We start from the raw sequence: 27648 nt of genomic DNA on the forward strand, positions 1-27648 counted from the left end.
ACAGTCTTTTTCAGAAGTTACACTATAATGAAATAAAATTTAGCATTTTGTAAAGGTAATATGTTGATTTATTGCTGACAGACCTTTAGAAGTTCAGGTCCCAAAAATCAAGCACATTTCTCCATATACACAAGTTTCCAATCAGGAGTTATTCCCCTTTCTGTGGCTCACCTTACAGTACAAGTATCCTAAATACAAGTGAAATCCTTTTCTCTTTAAATCAAACTGAAATACTTTTACTTAAAAGCACCTAACTTTCACTGCAATTTTCAATGTAAGGACCATCAAGCCTTCCAGGCAACTGTATTTAAAAATTTCTGAGACAAAGGTAGTTAAACAGATGGAACTATTTAAAATGTGGCATGAACTGTTTTAATCTGAACATTTTCAGATCAGGTCTGTACTCTTTCAATGGGCATCCATATGGAGTAGACTGATCCTGCCATTAGTGGTGACCAGGCATTAAATTTCATAAATCTCAGTCTAACCTAGATAATCTTTCAGATAAGGTGACACTAGTGTTATTTTGTGATTTACGGGAAAGCCAACACTAAAAAAACTACAAAGAAAGGTATCAAAATTAAATTAAAATCCACCTTTTTATTTTGTCTGTTCATAATCATTTTTATGATTTTCCTACTTTTTTCATGACTTTCCAATTATTTAAATATGTCTTTAACAGGAACAATTGTTCACATAATCCACCTTTCCCACAAATTAGAGGATTTTATTTTTATACCCTCTGATGACACTTCAAAAATGATTTATTCTACCCATAAAACAAAAGTTAAACAGGTGTGGCCTAATGGTGAGGAGTTAATTTGGTAGCAAATTTAATTTATATTTAATTTACGAAATTAAACACATATACTTCTGTTTCAGCCTAAGGTTTTGCTTATCACAAGAGATATAAACATACAAATGATTAGTTTTCAACTATGCACAAAGTCCGACAAAAAAGACACACTATAAACTAAAGTCCAGATGTTCGAATTTTAAATGGAAAAACCTACCAAACAGAAGAGAATACAGTGTACATGAAAATCCATTACCTGAACGGGGGGTAATTATGAAAATAATAAACCGATTGTAATAAATTTTTAAGCATGTACAAGTTTAGATGATTGGGAAGATATATAATATGATGTTTCATGGAAACAGGTTTAGTACTGGTACTTTAGGAAGAGCTGCATGGACAAATTTGAATACATGGAAGTACTGTTAGGCAAGTCCTAAATGGGGCTAATTATGAAAATTTTCCGATTGCCATTAATCTTAAGCATGCACAAGTTCAGATGGATGATAGATAAGATGTATGGAAAGTGTCACTAAAATCAGGGCAGTAGTTTGGAGAAGATGCATGGATTCCACCCCCCACACCCCCCACACCCCTTAACTTTGTATAACTGGGCAGTGCCTTTTTGTGACATGTTCATAGCATTTCCATGATGTAACTCTTTACAATGCTGATATCAATTCTGTATGTATGCCTGACTCATCAAATAACTAGTAGCTGTAGTAAATGTAGAATGTATTTAAAGATTAAAACTCTTAGAATCAAACATCATTTAACTTCTCACTTCCATAGTTTTGCACTAGCAGCTGTATTTTAGACTCCAAGGGCAACAACTCTAGTTCCATGCTGCAAACCAGTATCAGATCCATTCCATCTACACATCTATGTGTTTACCAAGATGCAGGAACTATAGGTTCAACCATCTGAAATAGGCTAAGCAAGAATTTCACTACAGAAAGTTTAATATGGTTGGTCAGATATATATTAAATGACAACTAAAACTAAGAACTTCTTAAAATGAACAGTTCCTCATTTGTTTAAAACTATTTTAAGATTTAATACTAGACTAACTGTAAGCCTTGAAGTCTTTAATTTTGTATTTAGCCCTAAATAAATGTGTAACAAAATATTAAAAATGAACAAAATCTTCTGCTGTTATACTTTTACTTTGGAGAAATTCATGGCTGCTCAGTTAGCCGAAACTTTTAAATACAAAATATGACATCCCAGTTTTATTAAATATCAGCTAATACACTTTCAAACAACTAGGCCAAAAATATTACACTGAGCAGAAATAACTATACTTAAGTCTTTCATCTAAGGCAGCCCAGTTAATAAGAAAACCATATGTATTAGAAAGAAAAATTAACTGAACAATAATAAATTACATATGACATCAACAGACGAAGCACAAAGTTATTGCACATGTTAAAAAAAAAAATGAGAAGGACAAGCCTTACACCCACTTGCTGTGGTGACTGTTAGATGGGGATCCTGAGTAACCCCATTCACAAGGCTACATAAATGCAATGTGGTGTAAGATGATGTACTAGTAAAACAGAATTAGCCTCAGAGATGTTGTCGTGCTGACATATCCCCAGCCGAACTTTTAATTCCTGTTGACACTAACCTACTTTTGTGTTCACATTCCGATCTCTTCATCCATCCCCACACTTACCTAAAACACTGGGCCATCACATCCTTGTTTGCTGTCCACAGTAAAAACCTGACAGTCGGTAAAATCCATTAACACTATCTGTTCAATTGAAACTAACCTGGAAAATAAGAGAAAGAATTTGGGATGAAAAATCCATGTTTTTCTAACTGCTGTCTGACAAACTTTACACTAACACTATAAAATGCTGGCTTCTGTGTGAAAACACCTTAACTGTGACAAATATCCATCTTTGAAGCGGACTGTTCAGTAGCACAAAAGGCTGAATCAAACCAACGTGACAGTCAACTTACCACTTAAGCACTACGTTCCACACCTGATAAAATGATATATGGTATGCATTACACAACTGCAATTACCCTGAAAATCATGTGAGGAAAAACGAATTCAAAACAGCCTCCTTTTTACTATGAAACAAAACAAATCTAGCTAAGAGGACATAACATGCATGGAGTTTTTCCATATATAGTATTCCTGAGAAAGTCAAATACAAAAATTCTAAGTTTATGAATCCAAGTCCACCTAAGTGTATACTGATGGCATACATTTTACCTGTGAAATTTCTGATTAATAATTCCAGAACTTTAGCCCTTTCACAAGCAGATAAAGCACTGCAGCCCTCACATATGGTTAAATCTCTACAGTAGGTGTACAATTTGTCCTCACCAGTTCTGATCGTACGTATATGTATGTATCCCTCATGAATCTTGACTCACGCATGTTAAGGTCATCTTCAGCAACTGCATATAAAATATAAGCCAGATCACAGCAGGGCACTTTTCATCTATAGTCATTACGCCTCTGGTGGCATTTCCAAACCTTTTTGCGGACAATACAATTACATACATTATCCATGGAATGGCGCATGTGTATAAAGAAAATTACACACTGACAGACCAGATGGAAGGCAAGTCAAAAGCCTGCTGTAAGTCGAAGTAAAGGATGGCATGTACTAGAAGAGTGGGTCTGGCCGTGTGACCACAGTCCTCTACAGTTATCAGGGCAGGGGACCAAACAAGCCTTAACAATGAGCAGACAGTATGATAACAGTTAACTACCAGGGTCTCTCAGGATGTGTCAATCACTGCAGGCACAGCAGAACCACATGGACCAAGGATAACATACTATAGTATCAGCCACAAATCCAACAAACTCAAAGCCATTCAGAAATGATGAATAGTCTTCAAACGAGAGGAATAAACAGAATTTATCAAGAATATACTTAGATATGGTATACATGGTCTTACTTCCAAATTATAGGTGCCCAAAACTGAATGGCAGATACAGACTAGAGCCAAGGATTCTAATAACGATAGACTTTATCATGTTAGTCATGTGAGAATTGGCTTTAACAAGAAACAACAATTCATGAATGCCTTTCCAGATATGAATTATACAGTCATACGGTACAGTTAAACACCACTGCATTTTCTGACAGAAATTATTGAAACTGGGCAAGCCTTCATCTTATCCTTCAGTCACAAGTCACAAACATTTTTAATAAAGTTAAAAGTCTGATACTAAAATATCAGCAAATTATAGGTCTTGACCCACTGGGCCACAGAAAGCAATCACTATACACTCTCTATTTCTAAAGGACAGCATAATCATTTGTATCCATTACAATGTTAAGAAAAACACACCATTTACAGGTTCCTGTACAGAAAAAGGCTGTGGACTAGCTGGTTTCACTACAAAAAGCAATAAATGTTCTACCTAAGGATACAGTAATAGGCACTCACCATAATTCAGTCATTGGGGTATACCAAAAGATGATCAAACTCAAAGTTTAAAAAGTGGGCTGAATGAAAATTAAATTGCTAGGTGTTGTATTTATTCAGATGGCCTATGTGACATATGTAAATGACGTCCTAACATTTCGCATCCCAACAAAGACCACATTTAGATTCAAACAAATGTCAGTTAAAACATAGCCTAAATATTAGACTAATGTTGAAACTTACATTTCCCACTAGGATATGATCCTACTTTCCAAACAAACCTTAAACACCTTTCTACAGAACCTACAGAACTCTTCAGCAAATACAGCAAAATGTGCAACTTAGTTTTGGGGGGAACATTAGGCTATTTACTGTATGTCATTAACTAAAAGTTACATCAGCTCTGCTAATTAATCCTAGATTTTAGCTGACAGCATGAATATGTAATTGCTAACAGGGAAATTTCATACACATCAGCAGAAATATCTACCAACATATTTTTTCCGGCCTTTTTCTTCCACTGAAACTGAAACAATAATGTAATGTTAAATCTCTCATTTTCACTGACATAGATAGAGCTGGAAGTGACGCATACACATAAAGGGGTATACTGCACAGCCTGTATTTATCCAGAAACTGTGGAAGACCAAATACTGCATGTCTGTCATTCTGTTTGGCATATCCTTACACGCAAATGTACATGTGATTTAGCTGCAATGGAATGTTGTGAAATGTCACCAGTAATTTTCTCTATATCATGTTCCTCAATGTCACAAAACCACGTGTAAAATAGTGATTTCATTAATAGGAACATGTTACACTCCGACTCACTCACAAAATCATTTTAGCTAGTCACTTTTATTCATGCTTGATAAATTTGGATGGGAATGGAATTAAATAAAATGTAGCGATGTTTAATTTGCTTTATCTGTGGCTGTATATATAATGATCAGGAATGTATAACTGAATGACACCAGAATTGGGGCTACGGACAAACATACACATAAACTTGATGTCATAAAACACAACATAAATATGAAGGTAATACTCTATACCAAAACATGAATTTACACGTACATATATGTATATCAGCATACATGTATAAAACTAAAGTTTTAATTAGGGTACAGTCCATAAACACACACATATCACAACCTATATATGATGACGTATAACATTTGTTATCCAATGATACAGAGCTAATAGTAATAGTTAAACAGCTAAAACCCAAATATATCAACTTGAGATAAGTAGGCCTAATCTGTCATAAACTGTACGTACATGCACATGTATGTGTACCGAAGCTAAGAAATCAACCGGCAAAGTGATCCTGCCTCTATAATAAAACTCGGAACTGTTGTCATTTCTACCAATCCAGCACACCATCATCTAGAGCAAGATGATAAAAGATTATACAAGTTGGCTATTTTCTTATCTAACTCTTCTGCTATTCTTTTAGGCAAGTTAAAACAGCTGCTAGGAATTGACTAACATGTAACAAAGATATGACACACTCCAAAAACCTATTTCAAGTGAACATAAAGTCTGCCACTATGTATACATAGAAAAACGGATATAGGACACAGTTATCAAACAAAAATATGTAAAAAATTCTATGAAGTTTTGAAAGGTAAGAAGAAGAAGTTCAGCATTAGAGATACAGCACTGATAGAACGCTCACTCCGAGTAGCCATGTTGTAGAAGCCTTTATAAACTTGGTCACTGAACCACTAGCACTGAAAGCATCACGTGATAATTGGCTGTCACATCCAAAAACCATGTCAGGAAAATATCTTCCCAAAATATTCATGAAAGAGTGTTCCAAATCAGAAGGTCCTGACATGTTTGGTAAATTCCCTGAAGTGGGTACAGCCAGCTAGGCCTACAGCTTACACTCATGCAGGTTGAAGACGAGGACTAGCAGGACCGTTGAAAAACGGCGGTTGTGCCAACGAAGATCGTCCTGACCGAGCGATAAGCTAAAAAAAACATAGGCAATTTGAAAAAAGAACAGAGTTGATATTCTTTGGTTGCTTATCAGGCATTTGTACTTTCTCACTGTCACTGTTTAATACCGATGGTACGGGAGAGCCCCTAGTTTTTGTGAAGTCAATCTAGTTAGCTATAACATGGCAATATGGTGTCACAAAATGAGTGGCTAGGCACTGACGATCATTTGCTATTTATTTTGTTGATAAGAGGTGTAGAATTTTTAAAACATTTCTGGGATACCACCTTATTAATTTATTCAGATTCAGTGGCTGACTTTATGTTTACTTTCAGCATGCTTGAGAAGTGAGTAGACCTAAAGCTGTTGATATGTATTTTCAATGGATTACTACAAATGTACTCTATATTAATAAATTCTTCTCACCTACAAAAAAACTCGGGTGTAGTTAACATAGCATTGCATGGAATTTTAAAAGCCACAGTTCAGTAAAATGTTGCGTGTTCATGTACACAATTTGTGCCAAGTAATTTTTTTGTCACAGTTGTCAAGGCCGTTACACATAACATCTGTATCACTCCATCCCTAAGGCACTACTCCATCAATAAACACATTTGTACTAATAAATACACAGTAGTGTTTGAAAAAAGTTAACGGCACACCTTTGCAAGTATGGCGATCTAACGAGCTTGGGTGGATGACCACCAGCCCTTGACCAATGAGAGAACATGTCTTAATCTTTCTGTCCTTGGTTTCACATCAGTTGATTTGTTATAAGCCAAGCAAGGTGAGGTGGTTTCATCTAAAGATCTACCTTGCTCCCTCCCCCCCCCCAACCCCCTCTCAAACTGGTTTCACATACTGTGATTTAAAAAAAAACTAATCAGGAGAGGTAGTTGTGTTTAGGTCTACTTGGTTTAACATCAGCTGATTTGTTAGGAGCCAAGCAAGGTGAGGTGGTTTCATCTAAAGATCTACCATGCTCCCTCCACCCAAAAACAGGTTTCACATCAGATGATTTTTAGAAACTAATCAGGAGTGGCAATTGTTTCAAAAACTACCTGGTCTACTTCACCCATAAACTGGTTTCACATCAGATGATTTTTAGAAACTAATCAGGAGCGGCAATTGTTTCAAAAACTACCTGGTCTACTTCACCCATAAACTGGTTTCACATCAGATGACTTTTAGAAACTAATCAGGAGTGGCAATTGTTTCAAAAACTACCTGGTCTACTTCACCCATAAACTGGTTTCACATCAGATGACTTTTAGAAACTAATCAGGAGTGGCAATTGTTTCAAAAACTACCTGGTCTACTTCACCCATAAACTGGTTTCACATCAGATGACTTTTAGAAACTAATCAGGAGTGGCAATTGTTTCAAAAACTACCTGGTCTACTTCACCCATAAACTGGTTTCACATCAGATGACTTTTAGAAACTAATCAGGAGTGGCAATTGTTTCAAAAACTACCTGGTCTACTTCACCCATAAACTGGTTTCACATCAGATGATTTTTAGAAACTAATCAGGAGTGGCAATTGTTTCAAAAACTACCTGGTCTACTTCACCCATAAACTGGTTTCACATCAGATGACTTTTAGAAACTAATCAGGAGTGGCAATTGTTTCAAAAACTACCTGGTCTACTTCACCCATAAACTGGTTTCACATCAGATGATTTTTAGAAACTAATCAGGAGTGGCAATTGTTTCAAAAACTACCTGGTCTACTTCACCCATAAACTGGTTTCACATAAGATCATTTTTAGAAACTGCTCAGGAGAAGTAGTTGTGTTTAGATCTACCTGGTTTCTTCCACCCATGAACAAGTTTCATATCAACTGGTTAAAATGTGAGGCATGTCAGAGCTTCACCTTTGTGCCTATGCAGACCGTGAATCAAAAATGAAATCTGCGCAAACAAAACAACTGGAGTTGTGACAAAGTTATAGCTATTTATACAAGTGACATAGAGGAACTGGCAAAAATGGACAACTGTATTGTGCAACACAATGTCATCTTAGCATCTCAGTAGGCTACCCACCAAAAGTTAAAAATTGGAGTTGTAGCTAACCAGGACAAAACTCTTACTTAGATGTATTTAAACAGAAGATGCTGGGATATTGGTAACCACAGAAATGGACATTACAAGTGAGGTGTAGCAGGTAAGCACCTCTGTATCTAAGGATATATCCGTCAAAATTTACACATATTTATTACATATTATTTGCACATACAAAATAACTGGAGTTGTACCTCAAAAACAGATGTGGACTGACAGGCATAAGAACACACAAAAGCAAATAAATAAGCTACAGTTGTACTGATATCTTACATCTGATATCTTAAACTAACTCCTCATTGAATTGCATTATACTTCTTTTTATCGATCAAAAATAGACATGTACATGTGCTGATAAATTCAATGTCAAATAATGAATAATGTAAGATGCCCCTGGATCATGTAAAAAATTAATAACATCAACCAATGACAGGATTACTCAATTCTACATGTGCCTGATTAATTAATTACCTAACATCACAAAATAATGAAATAAATATTTTGGATTTTGTACACCTTATCAACCAATCTTGTCATATTTCCTTAGCTGAGATGACTGAATGATAAATATATTTTCTATGATGATAAATATATTTATTTATTTATTTATTTATCTGAACGGTGTTTCACACCGTAATCAAGAATATTTCACTTATACGACGGCGGCAAGCATTACGGTGGGTGGAAACTGGGCAGAGCCCGGGGGAAACCCACGACCATTCGCAGGCTGCTGGCAGACCTTCCCGGAGAGGAAGCCAGCATGAACTGGACTTGAATTTACAGCGACCGCATTGGTGAGAGACTGCGGGGTCATCACGCTGCGCTAGCACGCTAACCAACATGATAAATATATTCTATAATGATAAATATATTTCTATAATTATAAATATACTTCTATTATGATAAATATACTTTTACACGGATAAAAATATTTCTACAAGGGGAGTAGCAAGGCTATGCGTGTGCACAGAACAACACATCATAATCTCTGCCATAAATATCAAATCACAATATGTATTCTATCATTGTCTATCAGAGTTGCAACAACAATTCATTTTAAAGCTCATCATGGGGAAAAAATATTTAGATATATCACTTACATATACCATTCTTTTTTTACCACTTCATACCTGGGAAGTTCTTGAAAACATTAACTAACTAACTTTACAGCATTCTTGTGAATGTGATCCTCACAGATACAAATCACACACTGAATCCCTGTACAGGGATAGCAACAACATCAACACTGTAAACATTTGACACCCAAGCATCATGAAAACACACGTATCCGTATGTGACACTAGACACTGTCAATTCTGTCATCATCTAGGCTCAATCAAGTTCAACCTCACCTTCCTGACAACCTGAATAAAATTCATCACTTTTCACTAAATTTCTGACCCATTTCAGTCCACCCCAAGAAATCATTTAAGTTAACTTAATATGGACTCTCTCAGAAATATATGTAAGGACAAAGCTACACAAAGACCTGTCAAAGTATTATAATATATGTAAATATACTTATGCATATCACAATTTATGCACATCACAATTTATGCATATCTCACATAAATCACTTAGGATAAAGGCTAGCGGTGAAGTAATGTTATCTGGTGATGAACATATATAGCTACAAGCATGCTACTACCTGTACAACCTACCTTACCCTCTAGGTAACACATCTGTATGCTTGTACCCATCCATGTACTGGGTATAAGTGTGACCTGACACATGTAGCATGCGGCTGGTATGTTGTGACCGGAATGTGACATGGAGTGCACACATCACACGAAAATTCATACACACTTATTACACAGAGTCAGTCCAGTCAGGACATGAAACAATAGACACTGCAGTAATCCCTGACCAGCTTGCATGACTTTCCTGGAACAGCTTGTATGAGCAGTTTATAAATACATCACCTCTATAAAATACTGATACAATTTCACGAACCAACCCTTCATGTTTACTGAAGCTGTTCGACTGCCAGAGGCAAAAGTGTTTACAGTTTTTTTTTCTTCAATCTGTACTACGTCTTTTTCATGCCCTTTTTTTTCCGAAATGCTTAATGGCTGTTTTTCTTGTTTTGTCCAGTTTTCCATTCACTGGATCGTCTAACCATGCATACCTCATCCAGCAGAGCTTTACCTGGTTCATTCCGGCTCTGGCTTTGAGAGAATTAATTAACATTAGTGTAATACCTGGGAATCTGAGGCCCGCTATCTTTCCATCACTTGATTACCTTCATTGTTAAGGCAGCCGTGTGAGGAATTTTCTGTTCACTGTTAATATACAGGTAGTGTGCTCCAGAATCCAATACCTTACTATATAGTAAACTCTGCCTCAGTCTCATGGACTACCTTAACTATGCTGTCTGCCCTAAACTGAATGGAGACAATCCCTGCTCTGTAATGTGGGGCCAGTCAGGGGCCAGAATTCTGGCTTCATTCTTAGGTCAGAAAACAATAGACAGGTGCCATGTGTAAACAGATTAATGTAATTCAGTTAGGGGCTCTGGCAAGGGGTTTCACTCAAGGGAAAAACATTAGCTAGTAGTAGCAAAACATACATCCATGTGCTATTTAATAGGTCAGAAAATCTGGAGGGTAAAACATATCAAGCAGTGCTATTACATTTCTGATCACATTTCTTATGCATAGTCTTTTCTATGTGGTAATTAACACAGTTTTCAATTTATTACTACTATTAACTACTACATTTTGCATAGGTCATACCAATTATCCAGTTACTGGGGGGACTTTATGAATGGCATAGAAATACTGAGGGACAAAACTGTCCTCCTCAACCTTTAATGCAGGTACCAGGTAATCTAAACAGAGGTGATGTGTGAGAAAGAGGTGGGTCAAGCTTAGGAATGAATGCTAAAGCATAGTATGACTTTTCCACCATCTACTGTACAACAATGCAACAGTATAATTCCACAAGAAATCACAACTGTTTAACGCTATTTACACACATATAGGAGAGAGTTAAACAGCAATCAAACAACTAAATACATGTAAATTATATTGCTTCTACTCCATATTAAGCTGGTGTTATTTGTATGGTATCTCCAGATGAAATATAAGTTCATGGAAAATTAGAGGCATACTTCAAAGAGAACTTAATTAAACTAATAATTTAAATAAAGAGATGATTGGTCTAATTTAATTAATTTAGACCATCTCTAACCTTGTGAAAAAAATAAATTATACCTGATCTCATTTCAAAACATTCAGATTTATCAGGCAAATCAGAGATGAAATAAGACAAAATCAGCACAGACACCAACTTTAATCTAAAGGACTTCCTGTCTTTTCTCACACACAGAGTCTATAGGATATAACTGCTTTTATGCTGATATTACCACCACTTAAAATGTATTCTCAATTTAAGGTAGAGATGGTAAGAAAATCTTGACTACATACAAATCAAAAACTACACTTGGCAAATTTTTGTCAAGGTACAACTATATCATAGAAACATACAGTCTTATCAAATCCCATAAAGCAAACTGAATATAAGTAAATGCAATATACATGTAGCTTTAAGAACTAGCCTGGTTGAAAGAGCTTACCACCAGGAGTACAATTAAATTTAACCCTGATTATTATCAATCCATGTCATGATCTGTATCTATGCAGATAACACACTGTCTTAACACCATCTCCATCATAAGTACTTAATTATTCTGAAATTAAACCCGATTTTCAGCAATATCATTTACATAAAATATGCACACTGACTTACATCAATTGATTATTAACTTACACACACTATAAGAAGCTCCTAGAGGGCATGATGAGGCTTTATTACTATAATAGTTGTATACACTGACACCGAGCCAACTAGTCCTGTTTTCTTGCTCTAATCTCTCAGTGCTGAATGCCAAGCGAGGCAGCTACGGTATGATCCGACCAGGGTTTGATCCCGGGGCTATCTACTACGAGGTGACGGCTCTAACCATTAAGCCACTGAAGCGCTCAAAGATAAATATAATATCAGTCATAAAATTGTAATGCAAAATCATTTGTACTCTTGATTACTGACATGTACATGTATCTAGTAACGGAACCAACATAAAGTATCACCACAGAGGTAGGAATTACTGTACACAAAGATTAGAAAAAACAAAAACATGAACAACAAAAAATTGAACTATTATATCAATGTATTGGACACATACTCTCTTACCTTTCAAGGGAAGAAATAAAAACCCATTCAAGGGCTGTCCTAACAAGCAGATTTCTATACTCTTTGTGGGCAAGCTGTCAATACACTGAACAACAACAATAACTTACAACAAAATCTAACACATCACAAACAGACAGGAGAATGCCTTACTTGTTACTCACCTGTACCACAGAACCACATCAGAAGAATTTCACCATCCTTACTCTGTTACGTTACAGGTAACTGACTCTGTACATCCTGAATGGGTAAGTAAGCCAGGTGAAAACTAGGTTAGTGAAATCCAAAGGGTACGGGGGGCTGCGGGGTGTGTTACAGTCGAGCAAGCGTGGAGGGAGATGTACCTGTGAGCAGAGATGGGTGATCTAATGCCTCAGATATCTTGACAGTGACCGGGCCCTAAACACTGTCACCGTAACATACTGTGTCATATCTATATGAAGCCATAATAACACACCCACACTGTACAGTTTAGGATAAGAGCTGTATGACACTATAGGCCAGCCAGCCATTCTGTTAGACACACCTGTAGTGGACAAGTCAGTTTGATTTATGCTGTATATGGAGGTCTCAACAACAAAACTTGTCCTGAATCATTGGCCTCATTACATCAGAAAAGTAAGGTGAGAAAAAAGTGCTTACCACAAATAATTTATATACACATTAAACTATAGCCCACTATGAAGATTAGGCAATTAAACTTAAAAGCTTCAAAAATAAACTACATGTAACAATAATAGGCAAGCAATTGACAGACTATGAATCAAACCATGGCCTCTGTATGTGTATATGTTGTCATGACAACAATATGAATAGTCTTGAGAACTTGCCCTCTGGGCAGCACAATACCATCAAAGGTTGTAGAACTACGAAGCACCATGAAGTATAAAGGTAGACGAATTCACGTCCAAGTTGTTACAAACAGCACGTACCGCCACTTTGATGTGAAATCAAATTGTACCACAAGCAATTACATGCATACATGATTTCTTTCAATCTGCTGACATGGTATGTGACTTTGGTAACTTTGTGTTTTGACTGTTCACTGAACTAATATTAGCTAAGGGTACGTAGGACATCCAAGTCTTCATGTTTTTATTAGTCCAATTTTCACGTGCTTGTAAATCATGTACAGAAGATCATCTGTATAAGATACATGATGTGCCAGGTTGAAAATAGATGAGGTAAATTGTTTTCTATTGATTTGGGGAATTTTATATCCCAGATTTTAAACTACTGAAAGAATGTATTAAACTCTGAAAGCTAAAACTAATTAACATCAACACACAAATGATTTATGTACCTTTTATACCACTTCATATTTAGCAAGAAAGAATTCATGAAAATGCCATTATTATAACTCTTTATCATGTATGTTATATTACACAATTTAACAAATGTGGTTCAGTAATTTCTATAAAAAAAATTGCCCTGATTATTTAACTTAACCATGCCATGCCAAGTGTTAACAAAAGATAATTTAATCGGTATCAAAGATTTCAACTTTGAATACAGTAATTTTTTCATGATAATACACTAGCTCGGGACACCAAAATTTTGGTATATTAACAGAAAATTGGATCTTGCTGTATGAAATTCCCACAACTTCTAAAGTTAAAAGTATATTCTGCAGTGAAAGTTTTAAGAATAGTTTGACTTATTTACAATAGCTGTTGTATTTTGCCATATATCAGTGCTAAAAAACACAAACTGCTGTTTCCAGCAAGTACTTCAGGTAAGATGTTTACTTTGTAAAATTACTTTGTTGTTTACTTCGTAAAAGTATTTAAATATACATGTACACCACAAAATACAGATTAATAGGTAAGAAAAGTTCTGAACACCTGAAAACATTCACCACAAAAGGTCACTGTTGATCCAGCTAGAACTGGAATAGACATGAAGCTGTACCTGTGGTTGATTAATGCACTCAGGTATTAGAGCCACTAAAATTTTTATATAGGTTTATCCACGACTGTCCTAACTTAAATTGTCTACTGAAATATCATCATACATAATACGTTAACAAGTAAATCAGCAACCACACAGTACAACCAACAATTGTACAGGATAAGCACTGTGTTTGAAGTGAATTCATGTATTTTTACTTTACTTGTATTTAACACTTTTTTGTATTTTTTGTACATATAGCAGTTATCAGTTTCCTTTTTAGTTTAACTGCCAAATTTTCCTACTTGTGACACACAAATGTTTATACCCAGAGCAAGCTGAGAGATGCCATATTGATGTAAGTCAAGTGAAGGTGCTTCCAAGCACAATGAACACTCTACTGCCCACGAGGACTGCAAAATGTGGAATCTCGACATTCACTGTCTGTGGCTGGACCTGAATTCTGTGTCCCGACATTGAAAAAAACAAAACAACGAGCATCTCAAAACCACTCAGCCACAGCCCAATCTTGAGTATTCAGTGAATTCATGAGATCAGACATTAATCAAACCATTTTAAACTGAAATTATTAAATCGTTGTATAATGTACCTATGACATATTCATCCATGAGGTTTTGACAATTAACAAAGCCAGGTGCAATTCACTACACAAGCAACAAAATCCTAGCACAGTCACTGACTGTCTAACATTATTGGTAACAGGTTTGCAAGAAACAGATACCTTATACCTGTACAAGTTATTGAATGTTAAAAGGCTGGTATATATACACCTATGTACATACACTAATCTCACCTTTACATAGTTGTATATCCTCATTCTCTGCAGACAAATCGTTGTTATTCATAAGGATGGAATCACAAATATTACACTTCCACACCTTTTATTATAGTGCATAACTGTACACAGGTAACATTAATTAAAGACCCTACAGGTCGAGGAGAGCTAATTTAGCAGGACTTGTGGCTGTACATAGTATTGACACATGTTATTCCCTAGGGATCCCAGCTAACAAGATAAAGATAATATCAGTGACCCTTCGTCACAGGTTCCCAGTGAGGGCAGGATAGATAGCAATGCTCTGATACACCAACCTGACTTATGCTCTGATCACTGATAGGTACGATACCTCACAACTTGACGATGGACTAAGCCGAGCCAAACACCTGGTAGTCAGTCATACTGTATAATACAGAGATTTTGTGATCTGGATTTATCGTGGCTTGACAAACATCAATCACCTGAACATCATAAAGCACACTTACTATAATGGTGGCATAATTTCTTTTCTCACCTCCATTATTTTTTTTCTAGTTTTAGTAATACTGTAACACTTTCATTGGAAACTTAGGAACAACTCAGTACAACAGTATAATTATTATAAATTTTCCATATTAAAATTTCATTATTCAAAAGGCCACGCAAGCCAGTTTTATTACATTCTCCATTATTCCACATATTCTCAGATTAATATGAAGTGTCTGCCGCTTGAGTATGCCATTAATTAACAATCAAATAAATGAATAAATCAAGTCTACCTGCTCTCTGCTCACCTTGATAAAATTCATGTTTCAATCATATGGTGATGTTTACAGCAATCTGTCACTAAAAGACTCATTTCATTTAAAACTGCATCATTATGACTTTAGCTGAGTCAGTTTTTATCATGTGAAAACATAAATAAACTGTAAAAGAAGAGAGCAATTCTGATGTTATCAGGCATAGTCATCTATAAATTTGGAGGAGCCAAATGAGATGAATGAATAGAGAAGGTTAATGAGGGATTATGAGAAGTTAACCACAAAACATCGTCACAACATGTGTTAATGACATATCACCAACAGGTGACTAATGAGACATAATAGGCTAGCACAGACTCAGTATGAACAATCTGTCATCTCAATAACAGCCATTTCAATCGGGCACTGATTAACTTGATAAGACTGCCTAATAGTTCCTGTAAAAACTTAATAACCAGGGGTATGTATACTTAAAATTACATTTACTGCTCATTGGAGTATATATATATATATATATATATATATATATATATATATATATATATATTGGTGGGGGAGGGAGGCTGACTGCAAAAGTAGTATCCCAGTCCAACAGGTGAAGTTCGAAGGACCATTTCTGGCCATTTATATTTCTGGTGACGCAATTTAGGTTATTTTTGGTGAAAAAAAATTGTGATAAACCTGTGATAAACTGCACGTTGTCCTTTATTTATTAAGCATTTTTATGGCACAATAGTCTTTTTGTCACAAGACTCAAATTAGTCACATTTTGTCAAAGTTTGCACAATACCCAATATCACTACTTAATGACCTTTCTTATGCCTGCATGTACATGTATTAAAAGTGATGGGTTTCACATAAACACTTTATATATAACCTTTTGGCAAAAAAAAAAATAATAAAATTAATATTTTGATCTTAAATTTGCTTCCTGTCACAATTTTGCATAGTCTGACTGAAACTTTCACAATATGTCACAGGATACTTTTTATGCCACATTTTGTCAATTGATCTTTTAAAGGGACTGTGGGAATCCTGTCTGATAGTGCTACTTGGGTAAATGTATCAATGAAAACTGGCAAATTTCATTTATTTCTTTGGATTGGTTGCTCAATTAGATCGCAATAATTTCAGCACACATGTGTGAAGTCCTGTCAAAGGCATATGCAGCTAAGTTTGAAGTTCAACATCCCTTTTCAATGTGAACAGAAGGATCACCATGGCCAAATGTGCCATCCTCAGCTTTATATATATATATATATATATATATATATGACAGCCCGGCTTATGAGTAGGCCTAGTTAATAACAGATTTCTAGGTATACAGTTCAGATGTAACTGTGCTGGCCAGTAGGCAAGTGAACTTGAGTGAAGTGTTTGGCCAACAATATGTCCATGAGGAATTAGACAAATCATAAAACATGAATTGGAAAACAGACACATAAGGAAAGTCTTACCTGTAGCATTTAACACATGTGTCATCACATCAGGTGAAATCTTTTGATAAATCAACATTCACCAAGCGCTCATTCCTATCTAACACAGGTAACTCCTATAACTCCAGTCAGTGTAAGACCTGTATCATAAGTTGCACCAGGTAGGATATACTGTACATATATATCTGTCAGCATAACTCCTCAGTACCCTTTACTTATCATCCTTGTCTGAAATGGAGAAGATGAAAGAAAGTACAATACAATAGCTGGACATTCACAAGGGCATTTCCTCGCTTTGTCACGCATGACTAAGCCACATCAGTCGATCAGTCATAAAACTACATGTAGTACAGTGCAGTATCTACACATTACCTCTCAACTCAAATGAACTGTACAGATATCAGTCATAAAACCAGTACAGTACAGTATCTACACATTACCTCTCAATCCAAATGAACTGTACAGAGAGCAAATGTTGCACAACGAAGGTTGTATCAAAGGCCAACAATAAAATATGCAAAGCAAACATACAGCATTCCCTATTCATACCATCATTCCCACTTAAATGATCTTTCCTAACACTGACTCCAGATTATAGCTTCTAATAACGCCAAAAAAACAGATAAAGTAATGCCATGTGGTAAAAGGTCAATGGCTGGCCTCGGGTAAACTTTCCCTACTGTTTGAAGGCTAATCACTGAGTTTTATTTTGCTGTTTGGTATTTTGACAGTGTGGTGCGACATTGAGGCGGAGTTAGGTGAAAAGTTAAGCTTCTCAGACCAAGGCCAGGCACAGAGTCAAACCTTTAACAAGCCCACTGACTGGATGGATTAGACGCAAGCTGTACTTGGACACAATTCAACTGTACACCTAAAGGTGTTACAATGTGATTGATGCCCTGTCTGGCTTCTAAAGGAAAACTGGCTATCAATGGGCTTTCACAGGAATAGCTCCATAAACTTTGTGTACACAAGATAAATAGGTGTATTTTTATGTAGAAAAGAAAAATACATTTATGTAAACCCTTGTAAACCTCTTTACGCGTCCTTTTTTTTCACAAAGGTTGTTTTCTGGTTTGCAAATTACCTCACCATGTGGTACTGTGGTCAGCAATATTTCTGTGAGATGAGGCTGAAGCTATAATATTCTGAACTGATTTTACAAGTATAAATCCTAACCAAAAAGGTGGGCTGATTGTGAGGTCACTGACGGTGGACTGATAGTGAGGTCACTGACTGTGGACTGACTGTGTAGTCACTGACTGTGAGGATTTACTGTGTAGTCACTGTGATAATTTACTGTGTAGTCACTGTGATAATTTACTGTGTAGTCACTGACTTTGTGGATTGAGTGTGTAGCCACTCACTGTGGACTGAATATGTGGACTGACTGTGTAGCCAATATAATGTGGGGATTGACCATGTAGTTACTCACTTTGTGGACTGAATGTGTAGTCACTGACTGTGGGAATTGACTATGTAGTTACTCACTATGTGGATGGAATGTGTGGACTGATCCTGTACCCTAAATGACCATAAATTTCGTTCATGACTAACTTGCCCATTTTCCCCCGATTCTGAGGGTTCTATTAATTTTAGAAAAAGGTTTTGAGGTTTGATTGGAACATAAGAAGATATTCTCCTGGAACATTGTAAGTTTCAGTGCCAAACATAATATTTTGTGAGATTTTGGCTCAAAAAATACACTTTTGTGCAAAAAATTTTGGGTCTGTGGGGATTGACCACGTAGTAACTCACATTGTGGATTGAATGTGTAGTCAATGACTGTGTAGTGACTGACTCTGTAGTCAAGGACAGTGGGACTGACTGTGTACTGATCGATGGTGTAGTCAATGACAATGAGGACTGACTGTGTAGTCCATGACTATATGGATTATCCATGTAGTCACTGACTGTGTGGATTAACTGGAATGGCCACTTCTAACTATAGTGAAACTCCACTATCAACCACAAATTCACAACCCCCACATTTATATACATAAACCTATGGACTTCATATCATGACATTTTGCACCCTGACTTCACAATCACAAGTGTTTTAAACACCTCTTATCTGGGGATCAAGTGTTTTTATTATATAGACATTATAATTCATAGATACTTGCCCCTCACTACCTGCTAAACTTTATAGTTCTAATAAAAGTTTACTGTGAAACCTTCCCAATCAACTGCTGTAGAGCATATACTGTAAATACAAAAGATACTGGGATACAACATTTTCTATAACACAAAATCTATGACGCGATAGAATTCAAGGAAAGCAAAGGCTGCCTTTAACAGCCCTGTCCTCCCGTCACAAACCTGACGGCTGTGGTATAAATGTTATATTCCTGAGTACCAATAAAATAAAATGGACAAACGAATGAGATTAAATTATTAATAACAGGATTTTGATTGTTTTATGTATTTGATTTACAATATACATCATACCTAGTAAATATTTAAACAAGAAAGTGGAGAAATTCAACAACTAATGAAAGCACAATGATAGTTCTTAATTTGTCAGCTCTCAATAACAAAGTCACCATTTTGAGGGTTTATCTGTTTAACCCACATGTTCAATTACATGATGAATGCATAATTTTAAGAGCCTAAAACATGAATCAAGAAAAAAGACAAAAAAGTTGAAAAACAGATAATAAATTTTCACCCTCCTGTTTCCCATGATGATGAGATAATGGCCCATTGTTTGCATGTACATTTCAGGAGTTGTAATCTTTTCTCACGCTGTCCATCACATGATTTCTACTGATTGTTGCTCACGTTCATGAACCACCAGGAAAAAAGGAACTGTTGGCAAATTATGCCACAACAGATCATTCACAGTTTCATCTTCCAAAGAACTTGATCATTCTAAGGTGGCAGTAATTCATCGCCTGTACATGTGTAAGAACTTTTAGATACAGGTATTGAGCTGTTCTAAAAAAAACCCTCTAAAACAGTTTCTATTTATATCTTAATAAACAAAGCCCTTTTTCTAAAAATAAAAAAACATTTAGCTCAGATGGAATTGCAGACAGATGTACTTGTATTACAAGCACAAATGTATTTTAAAACTGCTGAAAACAGCCTAGTGATTACCAAGTACACGTATTATCCAAGTATACAAACCAATGATTTATGCATCAACTTGGTAAGTTCATCATAAGTCCTACAGGAATTTGTAGCACATAACCATATCTGTATCTTTCTCAATGTTTTGGACTGCAGTAGATGTCAGATCTGATTTTACCCCAAGCAAAATGATCTTAAGAAATCATTATTTTTATTTCCTGTATTCTTGAATAATACCATGACCAACAACACAAATGTTCTGCAAAGCTTGACAAGATTATAGTTGTCTTAATCTGTAGAATGCATTTATTAATTTACCAATTTGGTGGTGGTTTAAAGCTGCACTCAAGAACATTTCACTTGTAATATTGCACTCGTGCTTTTTGGCAGAGGAAACTAACCAACAACCATGCCACCTGAAAAGCCTAATGAATCAAAGATACAGTCAGATCAGCAAGAGCACAAATTAAAGTGTGCGTGTGACCACATTATTCTGAGAGATGGATTTTTTAGAAGAAGCCTTTACCACTTAGCCAGGTAAGGTAGCACCTGGAGTTTAAACCATACACATATACTAGCTACCAGTGCAGTAGGTTTCAGGAGAAGCAGCGTAATGAGGAAATAGGCATGATAAGTGACTTTTTTGCAAAGTTATACTGCCTGCATCATCCTTCATAAAGTAAAGCTACTTTGAGCTAGAGAGATGAGAGTTAAAGACATAAAACAAGCGAACAGTACATACGGGATGTTTGAATGCAGTGGCTTTAATTCAAGGATGATGTCTAAAGGACAGAAACTGATGATATGTAGTGCAAGCTTTTACAAAATTAATGTATACTACACCATACAAATATGGAAACCATTACATACAGAAAATATGTGGTGAATCACAAACCACAACTAATAACCAGCACCTAGGGCAACATTCAATGGAACTGCGTGTGTACCCATCGTGTACTCATCCTGTACCCATCAGCAAAGGTATGCCTGAGAAATGCATGTCATGGTAATCCTGTCCTGAACAATTACTAGGAAGGCAAACAGGGTAGCTCTATATGCAGAGAAATATCTGAAACATCTCACCCCCTCATATGTATGGGTCTCATTAATCCAAAGTCATCCCCTGATCAAACACTGGCTATTTGGGGCATTTCCTTTTTCCTCTGATTGTTCACTCCACTTTCATCAATACAATGAGTACTGTAATCCACAAGAACATGAACAATTACATGCTAGACATATACCACCACCACAATGTATTCTAAATACTTGCTTTAACATCAACATGTATGTTCAGAATCGTGCCAAGTTTCCTTCAGCATTCAAAAATAAAACATACAGATGTCTTCGAAACATATCACATGTAAATTTTTTAGGCTATGAAATTAGCCTAAAGACTTTCTATAAACATATTGTCTAGATCTCATCAAGGTCAACATAGAGATGCTTGTTCACCATAAAAGCATAATTAAATCAGTTTTCCTAGCTGCAGAGTAAGTTCAGTACCTCTACGAATGATTGCACATGAAACTTTAAATGTGTTTCAACTAATTACCATATGTTAATTAGCATTTGCACGTCTGCGTCAAACAGCCCACCCAGTTATTCAGATGTAACAGATCCAAAAATATAACTGCCTTGGCATCTATCAAAAGCCAGGAGGTAAAAATAGTTCAGCCACAGATGTACCTCCCTGAGAATTCACTGTGTTGATAGTAGCACTCATGCATTGTCTCTTGGCATTCAACATGTGCATATTAATTTTACATAAGTATTTAACGTGCACATATCACATCAATTTATTTTACATAAAAATTAACATGCAAATATATCATCAAGATAAAATTTCATTATGCACGGGTGTAAGTATATCATGCCATCATGCTTTCGGCTTATCAACCCTTTATGCCCTTCACACTATCAATCTTGCCTAAGTTGTTCTAACATGTTCACACTATCTCTCATGTATCAAGTGCACATACCATTCTGCAGTGTGTGTACACATGAACTAATCCTCCGTTCCACAATCAAACATTCTGAATCATAGTTAAACTAAATCAAGAAATTATCAACAATAATGTTGGGATTTATTTCACATGTTTTCTGTCTATTACACAGTGGCTTAAAACACAAGCAAGGGCTATATGAGACTGACTCAAATTATGCACTCAGCTCCTTAACAGCAAATTTAGGGTACAGCCATGCATAACTATACAAATTGTGCCTACAGGCCTGTATCAGCAAAGCTTTAATTATACATGTAGCTGTCATTTTTTTCACTTGACTTTGCCATGAGGCAAAATAAAATGTAGCCCTAAGACATCATTGCACTCCTGTCCAATTTTAATGACATATATATATATATATATATATATACATGTAGTATATAAAGTAACCAACTGATTGTCCACTAATTAGTTAGTATGCATTGAAAAGATTCTTGAAAATACAGCTGTAAATATAGTGGGCAATCTTAAAGTGCATCTCTACTGTGATTAGAAATATATTCCTCTCAGGCATCACAACAGGTTGCCAGATAGGCAAACATTTGAAGCATTTTGCCCACAAGGAGACACTGTTAGAGGGAAGAAATCAGGCTGTGTTTTCTGCCCTGGGCCAGTATGTAGGGTAATAAATCCCACATTGTAGGGGTAGTGCTGAAGCAAGCCCTGCTGTGCTGAGCCAGCTTCCCAAACTCTGCCCCCTGTATTACTGCTACCACACTATTGTACTACACACAAACCAGGAGGGAAGCCCAGTGTTTATCACAAATCCATACACAGAGGCAATGTCAAAATCTGAACTTCTCAAGGCTGTTACACCTACATGTCCATGCTTGCTGGGTACAATGAAAAAATAAATAACAACTAAAGTGATCTAAAGCTTAAACTGGCACTATTTCAAGACAACCCTCTTGGAATACACACACACGTGTACAATAGACATTGATGAAAAAGTATACATACAGATTGATGTTGACTTTTATTCAGCAGTCTTGGATTAAGAAACAGAAGGATCAGAGTAATGTTTTCTGGATAGATGCTGAGCATCTCATGAATGGGGTCATAAATCCCATCTCACAAGCAGCTCCTGGTGTATGCATGCTTCAGGACAAGTCTCACTCTTAATTAAAAGGTCACAAAATACCAAGCTGTCAGTTCACATTTCATACTGTTTTTATTCACAGTTAATAGGCACAGAATGTCTGCACCAAAAACACCATACTAAACAACACATGTTGCAGTAGATGGAGAAACCCCTGAATCTGTTGGTAAAGACTAAAAGCTGTTATATTTATGTATTTCGGACGTATGTGGGAAAGTCTGAAAGCAACCTGCGGATGGTCGTGGGTTAAGGATGGTCGTAGGTTTAACCCGGGCTCTGTCCGGTTTCCACCCACCATAATGCTGGCCGCTGTCATATAAGTGAAATATTCTTGAGTACGCCGTAAAACGCCAGTCAACTAAATAAATAAATTTATGTTCTTGAGATTAATCATACTTGTGTTTGTTACAGAAACAACATTTCAGCCCAACTTTGTCTGTTAAGCACTGTGAAATGTTATTACAAAGTTCTGAAACTATAGGAGACCCTAAATGCGTCTTATTCACTATGAATTTGAATCATTTCAGTAACTTCCTATTCATTTTATATCTCTGTCACTGTGGATTTCTATTCATAATATTCATAGTGGATACCCAATGAATTCTCTATGAATTTCACTATTTCACATGTGAACTATATGAAGAACCTATATCACCACTGCATTTCTTAATTCTTCCTCCAGGGGTAGAGGGTGCGGGAGATTAAGGAGAGTTTCTGTCATAATAATTTATTCACATATAAATTATTTCTCTCCATATTTGAAAACCAGTCAAATGAAATACAAATAATGATCCCTCATCACTATAATAATATCCAGTGGAATAAATTATGACTACAGGTTTCATTTACCTGATGCCGTACTCAACACTTTTTTTTTATATGACATGTGTCAGGTATGTGGGGGAAACTATTGTCTTTAATTCTATTAGCTACACTTATTACTAAAAATTGGCCAATGTTATCACTCAAACTGTACCCTTTCTCACACAACCTTACAACTTACGCATATACGAAGCTGATGCATTTATCAACATGAACTATCTTTTCTTGGCCATTTTTGTGTGTAATTCTAAGGGACTGATATTTCTGGTAATTTTTTGTGTAGACAGCAGCACCTGCTTTTGTCTATCTCTCTCAGAGTTTGGCTTGTTGAACATCAGATAAACAGACAAACATAAGCCTTCACACTTGCTCCCTGCCTCATTAGTGTGTGTAACCATATACCTTTTCTTCTGACGATTTTCTCACACATTTCACCTACAAAGTGTAGTTATTCACTAACCATGCCTTTAAGTATTCTCAAGACAAAGTCACCTATTCCATCATATCTAGAAAATCTGAGAAATGCTAAAGACTATTTATCACCACAACAAAAACTTGTGTCTAGATAATAGCGATAAATTTCTAGAATAAAACCAAAAACAAAGATACATGTAGGTATTTATTTTTATCCTACATAAGCTGAGCCCAATATGAGGGTTACTGACGCCATATATTTCTGTATCCTATCACTGAGTAACCCAAGTAACTAATATTGTCACATGTTTACATGTACAATAGAAATAGAAAAATAATGAAATATTGAAACTGAAACTTCTATCACCAAACAAACAAACAAAGAAAGGACAAATAAATAGCATGATAGCATCCTTTCCCAAATGTGCAGTACTAACAACCTGCTCTGAATTCAAAATAAATCTTGAAATTCAAAACATCAAGGTTTACACTTAAGTGGTTTTCATAAGAAGAAAAATCAAAATACTGCTGAAAATTATAAGCACAGGACAAAATGGAAGTGTACTCAGTAACAGTCATTTATGAAGTCATTTATAAAATGACAAGAATTTAAATTGTAGGGGAAAAAAATGAATAAAACCTTAAAGTGAGTAAAACTTGATTTTGTACTAACAATTTGTGAAAAAGTTTTAAGGATTAATGACATATGGCAGAGCAAAATGCAATAAGCTAGAAATAAATTAAGTATCATGCCACATGCTGAAATTCTTTTCAAAATCACCCCATTGTTTTCCTATGGAATTTAGCCGACAAACAAGTCTAATTAGTTGTGCCCCAGGTCGTTAGGTAATTTTGCCTGATGGCAGTCAATTGCAAATGTAATGAAATTACAAACATTTTGTTTAAGCTATTATGCCAACAATATTATGCGAGTTTTGTACCGTGAATATATCATCATTTTATAATTTGTCAGGTGACATTTATGCACTTTACCCAGCAAAGTGCAATTGTATTAAATTAACTATCATTTAACTATTAACTATCAACTTTCATTACCAGAATTCAGAGTCTGTGAAGCAGAGATGTCACCTAAGCTGTATATACATATAGAAAAATTAAAACAAATAAACAATAAGAGATCAGAAGTTACTGGTAACGGATGATAAGTTTATTCATTTATTTATTTATTTGACTGATATTCATTTGTACAACAGAGGTAAGTTTTATGGGTGGAGATTGACGGATTTAAGTTCATTTTATTATTTCACGAACACTGGGATGGACATCCCCTCAATACCAGAATTTCATAAAAATGCAGAAGCACTGAAAACCAACTTTGGTCAAAGGTACTTAGCGAGCATTGTGTATTTCGATAATGTACATTTAAATGAAAAAAAGTTTTATGTCCTACATCCTACTATAAAACAGCCAGCACTGCATAACATTAGATCTGACATCCTCCTTTTGTCTACATGTATGTGAGAATGACTTACTGTTGCCAGTTTTACTGCTTATTACCTGCATAGATGAATAGAGAGGTAGGGTTTGAACCCACACCTTGAGTGTCCAAACAAAGGAAAGACAAGCATCTCTAACCATCAGGTCACGGCCCGCTCTTTTTCCATATACAGTAGAGCCTATATATACATGTTCGTAATTTCATATTCACACAGTAATTACATAGTTACAAAAGGCTTATCCAGGGAAGAATTAATTATGTCAGCACTTTTAAAGCAAGGAGATAAAATAACTACCCTGATATATTATATATTACATATTATAACGGCCACCAGTCTACAAACATCTACAAACTTTAAACTTGCTTCTGCCGGATGGTAAACGGTAAGTGATGAATGAATGTATCAAAGAGTGAAAGCAAATTGCAGGTCTTTCACTACAAGGAGAAGCCACAGGTTTATAGTTACAAGAAACTGAGCAGAACTGAAAGGAAACCTAGGTAGGAAAGAGAAAGCCACTTGCCTTAACAACAGCCATCAGTTCTTCAAAAATGTGTTAAAATTAAGCCAGGCTAAAATCTTAATACCAGTTTCACCCTATTACAAAGTACATGACGTTTTAGTCTGTGAGTAAAATTAATACCAACCTAAAGACCCAATACACTTTTAAACAACCGGGGCATGATGAACTAGTATGTGTAACATCCGCCACTGATCATCAACAGCCGATCAAGTATAGTCAGAGATACTTTAAACAAATGAGCCAGAGAGAGGCCAATGGGCATAACAAGCCTCATTAACTAAAATGCTTGCGATATATTAACTTAGTTCTTAGTTGCGGAACATGTATTTACCATTTCTGCTTTCTTGGTTTTCTGGCACCCAAAGGTATGTGCTGTGCATCCCAGATAAACTGTAGTAACAATGTATTTAGTAGGCTGATTGGTAATCCTGTTCTGGCCACTGCAGTGTGCTCCCAGTGATCATGTCTTGTAGTATAGTACACACCACAGGGCAGAAGGAGTCAATTACCAGCCCAGGGGTCAAGCGAGGAGAGAGGGGGATCCTTGTACCAGCCTGTGACTGCTCTATAATCACCCTAATTCTCCAATCTTTCCTTTCTGAGACCCTCTAAATGGCCTAACTGCTAGCAGCTGGCCACCACATGGGCTCGCCCTCACACCAAATACTAGCCTCCACAGTCCAGGCATGCCACAGGTGAATTCCACACAATCAAACTATTTAACGCAGTAGCAAAAAATGACAGGAAATGACAACTTTTTTTCAAAGGGGAAACTTAACCCAACCCTTTGACAAGCACATCTGACTTCGATTGAATTAACTTCGCACATATATATCAAACAAGTCAAAAACAAGAAAACTTACCAATGGGCCCTAAGGTCTTCTGGCAATCCTTCATGAAGTACTTTGTGTATAATTCAGCACAATACATGTATGTTCTTGAACCGCATACTTTAAACAAATATTTACAGCTGCGTAACTATGTAAAAACAA

At 36.0% G+C, this 27648-nt stretch overlaps 1 protein-coding gene across 2 annotated transcripts in view; it reads right to left on the reverse strand.

The window, feature by feature from the left end:
• The window catches only part of LOC135473334 (uncharacterized), a 77096-nt gene that overhangs the window by 38561 nt on the left and 10887 nt on the right, over positions 1 to 27648 (reverse strand). The window contains exons 1-2 of one of the 2 annotated variants that reach the window (XM_064753199.1): positions 17282 to 17389; positions 2475 to 2571 (exon numbers count right to left, since the gene is read on the reverse strand). The gene's annotated coding sequence lies outside the window, so the exon portion shown is untranslated. Of the gene's footprint in view, positions 1 to 2474; positions 2572 to 17281; positions 17390 to 27648 lie in introns of those variants that run through there. The other variant, XM_064753193.1, reaches the window with a different exon arrangement.

The sequence above is a fragment of the Liolophura sinensis genome, chromosome 1 (genome assembly GCF_032854445.1).
Source record: "Liolophura sinensis isolate JHLJ2023 chromosome 1, CUHK_Ljap_v2, whole genome shotgun sequence".
In the NCBI taxonomy this organism is placed as follows: domain Eukaryota; kingdom Metazoa; phylum Mollusca; class Polyplacophora; order Chitonida; family Chitonidae; genus Liolophura; species Liolophura sinensis.